Genomic DNA, 5,706 nt, shown 5'->3' with positions numbered 1-5,706 from the left:
AGAGGCTACAGGTTAACATCTGATAGAGAGGCTACAGGTTAACATCTGATAGAGAGGCTACAGGTTAACATCTGATAGAGAGGCTACAGGTTAACATCTGATAGAGAGGCTACAGGTTAACATCTGATAGAGAGGCTACAGGTTAACATCTGAGAGAGAGGCTACAGGTTAACATCTGATAGAGAGGCTACAGGTTAACATCTGATAGAGAGGCTACAGGTTAACATCTGATAGAGAGGCTACAGGTTAACATCTGATAGAGAGGCTACAGGTTAACATCTGAGAGAGAGGCTACAGGTTAACATCTGAGAGGCTACAGGTTAACATCTGATAGAGAGGCTACAGGTTAACATCTGAGAGGCTACAGGTTAACATCTGATAGAGAGGCTACAGGTTAACATCTGATAGAGAGGCTACAGGTTAACATCTGATAGAGAGGCTACAGGTTAACATCTGAGAGAGAGGCTACAGGTTAACATCTGAGAGGCTACAGGTTAACATCTGAGAGAGAGGCTACAGGTTAACATCTGATAGAGAGGCTACAGGTTAACATCTGAGAGAGAGGCTACAGGTTAACATCTGAGAGGCTACAGGTTAACATCTGATAGAGAGGCTACAGGTTAACATCTGATAGAGAGACTACAGGTTAACATCTGAGAGGCTACAGGTTAACATCTGATAGAGAGGCTACAGGTTAACATCTGAGAGAGAGACTACAGGTTAACATCTGAGAGGCTACAGGTTAACATCTGATAGAGAGGCTACAGGTTAACATCTGAGAGAGAGACAATTAACTTCATTCAAATCAAATGGACCGACTGGAGATCAGAGATAATGAGATCATTAAGAAGTGAAATATGAAATATGAAGTACTCAGATATGGTACTTTTAGTAAAAGTGGACTCAGATCTTGTACTTGAGTAAAAGTAGAAGTACCAGACTGTAGGAATACTCTGTTTCAGTAAAAGCCATGCATTCAAAATGTTCCTCAAGTTAATGTAGAAAAGTATTCTCATCAAAATATAGTGTAAGTAGCGACAGTAAAAGTAGTCATTGTGCAGATTGGTCCATTTCTGAATAATCAACCTTGAGACCTCAGAAATCAGAAGCATTTCAAAACCACCGCAGGGGGTTGGGCGAGGGGGGCTAGTGGATCGCCGAGCTGTATTTGATTAACATGCTTATTGTAGTTGTCTTGATGCAGCATATGTGTGGGCTGGACCTGTATTATAGGAAAGGAGTGAGCAGAGGGTAGAGTTGTCGATTTGTTCTGTTTTCTGTGACTACCTGCCTCACCCTCAGTTGCGCGCGCTAATAAAAAGACGCGCTTCCATGGAAAGCAAACAATGGTGTAGCTGTATTAAAGTCCGAGTGGAAACAGTCGTGACTCGTGAATAAATCTGATGTCAGAAATCGGGAGAAATATGACCCCGGGAGGAAACCGGGAGAGGGCAATGAAATCGGGAGTCTCCCGCGAAAATCGGGAGGGTTGGCAAGTATGTATATGATATGTTTTATAATGACTCAGAGTCTGCTGTACTCGGACCAGTGGCGGACTGGCCATCGGGACGTTCGGGACGAATCCCAATGGGCCGGTACCGAAGTGGGCCGCTCGCAATCCGATCGGGCCACTAGGTCCACCGTTTCCTCGCAGCGAGGCTCCCCCCCGGTTGACAGTCTACGGGGGCGGGGCTGGGTGAGATTCCCGGGCTGATTTTTAGTCCCAGTCCGCCCATCATTCGCCCTGGTGACCGGACATCTCCTTCATAAAACTAATAAAAGGGGGAGTAATCGGGCAGTTCGATGTGTGTAGAGGTGTGTGTGTGTAGAGGTGTGTGTGTGTGTGTGTGTAGAGGTGTGTGTGTGTGTGTAGAGGTGTGTGTGTGTGTGTGTGTGTGTAGAGGTGTGTGTGTGTGTGTGTGTGTAGAGGTGTGTGTGGTTCAAACGTAACAGCCTGTGGTCACTCTTTAGCTGTTCGGGTGAAGGTAAACACAGAGTAGGCGGTGAGTAAAAGCTCTTTGAGGCTGGTGCTGCTCTTCTCTGAGTTACACGTCCCGTTGCCTCCTGGGGTGCACGTGCACCCCAGGGGTGTGTGGTCATGCATGACCACACACCCCTATCCGAAATGTCCTTAAAGGCCATGTAATGCATCTAACACAGGTGTTTTTTAACATGTAGTTTAGATATCACCAGAATGAAAATAAATAAAAATGTTTAAAGTTTCGTCATAATTAAATGACATATACGTTAAAAACCGATGTTGGTTCCGAAGTTTGCCGAGTACGCCCCCGATCACTCCCGAACGAGCGGTGACGTCACACGTGGCAAACATTGCCATTTGATCAAATCAGTCCAAATGGCAAGCAACGCGATAACTTCAGACAGCGACAGCGAGAGCGATCATTCAAGCTCAGATTCGGTGGGTTATCTGGATTCAGTTACAGAAGTAGAGAGTGAACCAGCTAGCCTTTCACTTCAAGGCATCTTGCCTTATAAGTACGAGCCTCCTGCCCAGCAATCGAACAACGAGGCAGAAACTTGTGAAAGAGAAGCGGATTCCGCAGCCGGCGAGACTCGAGTCGACAATACTGAATGGTAAATTCTGTTTTATTTAATTTGACCTGCACTAAATGTCGATCTTAATTTGTCATCTGTTCCTCACACGTCCGGCAGATATTGTTTTGTTTTTTAATGTTATGTACAATATTCAGGTGTAGGGCTACATGTCAATGCTGTGAAAGCATGCCCACTGCAGATGAATGTGTATGCTGCAGAGAGATCTGGCAGGTGATGGAACAAATAGACAGTTTGCAACCTACTGACCAGATAGCAGAGTCCTGCATCGGGTCGGGTATCCGCGGGTACCCGACGGGTGACCCGCAAAAAAGGTGATTTGCGGGTGGTATTTTTTCAAACGCTTTTTTCCGGGTTCACTTCTGGGTAAAACAAAGATGATGCGGGTCCGGTTGCGGGTGTTGCATAATAAATATATTTAAACAATAATAATTTAGTTTAACGTTTAAATCCTCAGACCTCTCCTCCGCGGTACCGAGCATAATCATAACCTCTGCAGTGCATCAATCTGCTGCTGAGCGCACCACATTCTGAATGGCTGAGGTGAAGCTCTCTATAGCGGAGAATACAGCATTTTCAATAACTCTTCCTCAAGAGCGAAATCCAACGTCTGGGAGGCTTTTGGTGTCAACCTAGATGGAGAAAATAAACAACATCCCAGGCTTTTTGAGCCAAATATGCAACTGCGTGTGTTAATAATTGCACGTTGTCACTGCTTATATGCGGGTTCGGGTCGGGTTGCGGATCATGTGCCGGCGGGTCGGGTCGGGTTGCGGAACTAATTGGCAATAGGCCTATGTGCGGGTAGCGGGGCGGGTTCGGTACTGCACGTCACGGGTGCGGGGCGGGAGCGGGTCTTGAAAATCAGACCCGTGCAGGACTCTGCCAGATAGAAGACACCGACGAGAAACCAAGGTGCATTATTAGCCACCCAGGCTTGAGAGAAGGCTGTCTCAGTGTTTGGACACTGAAAATAGCGTATCTTCAATACAAACAACAACGCAGAGCAGTTGATGGCCCACTACACCAGTAAGTAAATATTGATTGACCCAACTGCCTATTGCAGCTTTGCTTTCATATAATACTTTTAGTCGCTACAGATATGGTACACTTTTAAAGATACCATTAAACTCTTTCAAGCAGTCAAAAACAGCTTGGCTTTTATTTTTTCTGTGTATGCAAGTTCAATGTATGCTTGGGAAAAGAAACAACTACACAGGTGAGGAGAGGCGCTGGAAGGTATTTTGAGTGGGGGTGCTGAGGTGCTGGACTCCAGTGAACACTATTATGGGCACTATAGAGCACGCACAAAAAAACTCCCCACACGCAAACACACAGTAAACCCGCGACTGTTACAATGAAGGCTCGATAATCAGCTCACGGCATATAGGCAGGGGTAAAGTGCTATTTTTTACGAGTGGGGAGTGGACCTCACCTCCTCTAGGGGGGTCCGGGGGGATGCTCCCCGGGAAGATTTTTTTTAAATATTGAAGTTAAAAGCATCAATCTGGTGCACTTTGAGAGCAACATTAAGAGATCTATGGATACATCTCTCAACATCCAGATGAAACACAACTGTAAGCAGATGTTCTTTTTCTTTATGGATATTTTACAAATCACTCCCCTTTCAAACTGTATTCTTGTTTTACTGCCATATAGTATTTCATAACTGTTTTTCCTTTATTCTCTTATTTCTTTTATAACTATAATGATCATATGAAGGTGTGCCGCGGAAATAATCTTTTGAATAATTTTTTACCAAACCGTTTGAGACCCACTGAGATAACTTAGACTAAAGTTAACTATCTAAACACTCAGAGAGTCCTTTAGCTCACCTGAGCCCCTCAGTCTGAGAGGAGAGCTCTCCTCCAGCTTGTTGAGGAACAAACAGCTCCGTATGTCCGTTAGTGCAGCTAGCTAACCAGATGCTAACAACACGGTCCCTGCTGCTGGCACCAGTCCCTCTCTCTCTCTCCCTCTCTCACACACACTAAATGCGCTATTTCCGCACACACAGAGCCGCGAGCTTGAATGACACAAGCACACTTTTATTTCCATGCAACTCTCTGATTGGTCTGGTGTCTTGCCTCTGTTGCATTCACTGAACACGGGAAATTACAGTCCTGCCGTCCTTTCTAGTGTCTTGATGAGGTTCACGTAAAGCACGGTTAATGTATTATATTATTGAGGTAGAATTGTCCGGGGCTACAGAAAAAACATTCGGGGCAGGCCAAAATATTATTTTACCAACAATGTGGAATTTATTGGCTACATATTACACAGATTATGCACAGCGGGAGCAGCAATAACCGTCAAATAATAATTCAGACAGGGGAGCTCCGCACCCCCTGCCTGCCACTAGGGGGTGCTGCAGCGCCCTCAGCACCCCCCTTCCCGCGCCCATGCAGGTGAGGAAATATATAAGAGGTCTATGATTCTGTCAAGCAGTCATGTATAACCTCATATTTATTTTGTACAAGTAAAATACAAATATCATGTTATAAGCCAATTTGTAACCATTGCTACATAATAGTACTACATAACATTTTATTTTTCTCCAAATATATTTATAATCTGTATACTTTTTTTTCATTAGGAAGCATCGATATACAGCTTATCGACAGTTTGTACGTTGGTGCTGGGGTGTACTCGGCCCAAAAATCAGAGTCCCGCTGCCTGCATGTGCTGTAACCGAGATACGGAAGACTTACCCTGAACCGGGGGGCCGCTGTCAGGGATTTCAATGGCCAAATCTGTAATTTGACATAAGTCATGCAGCTGAACTGGTTAAAATGGTTTCGCATGATGTAAATAATTTACAAAGTACATCATTTACAATATTATTTTTCCAAAGAAACATGTAAATATAACAACATTTTCCAAATCACAAATTTGTAAGATTGTATTAATTTACTGTTTGATAAATAAAAAAGGGTTCTTTTGTTAATTTTTCACTTGTAACATTTTATCTTTATTGCAGTGTACATTAGTCTATTTTGGTATATGTGCGAGCCCACAAATAATTAAAAGTGGTAAAAATAATAAAGATATTCAGACGTAATTCATTTTTGGCCTTACTTATTTCACTTCAACTTTTATATATTTACATTTAGCTCAAGCTGGCATAACACC

Source organism: Notothenia rossii (genome assembly GCF_949606895.1).
Source record: "Notothenia rossii genome assembly, contig: scaffold_86, whole genome shotgun sequence".
Lineage (NCBI taxonomy): Eukaryota > Metazoa > Chordata > Actinopteri > Perciformes > Nototheniidae > Notothenia > Notothenia rossii.
This window is presented reverse-complemented; position numbering follows the sequence as displayed.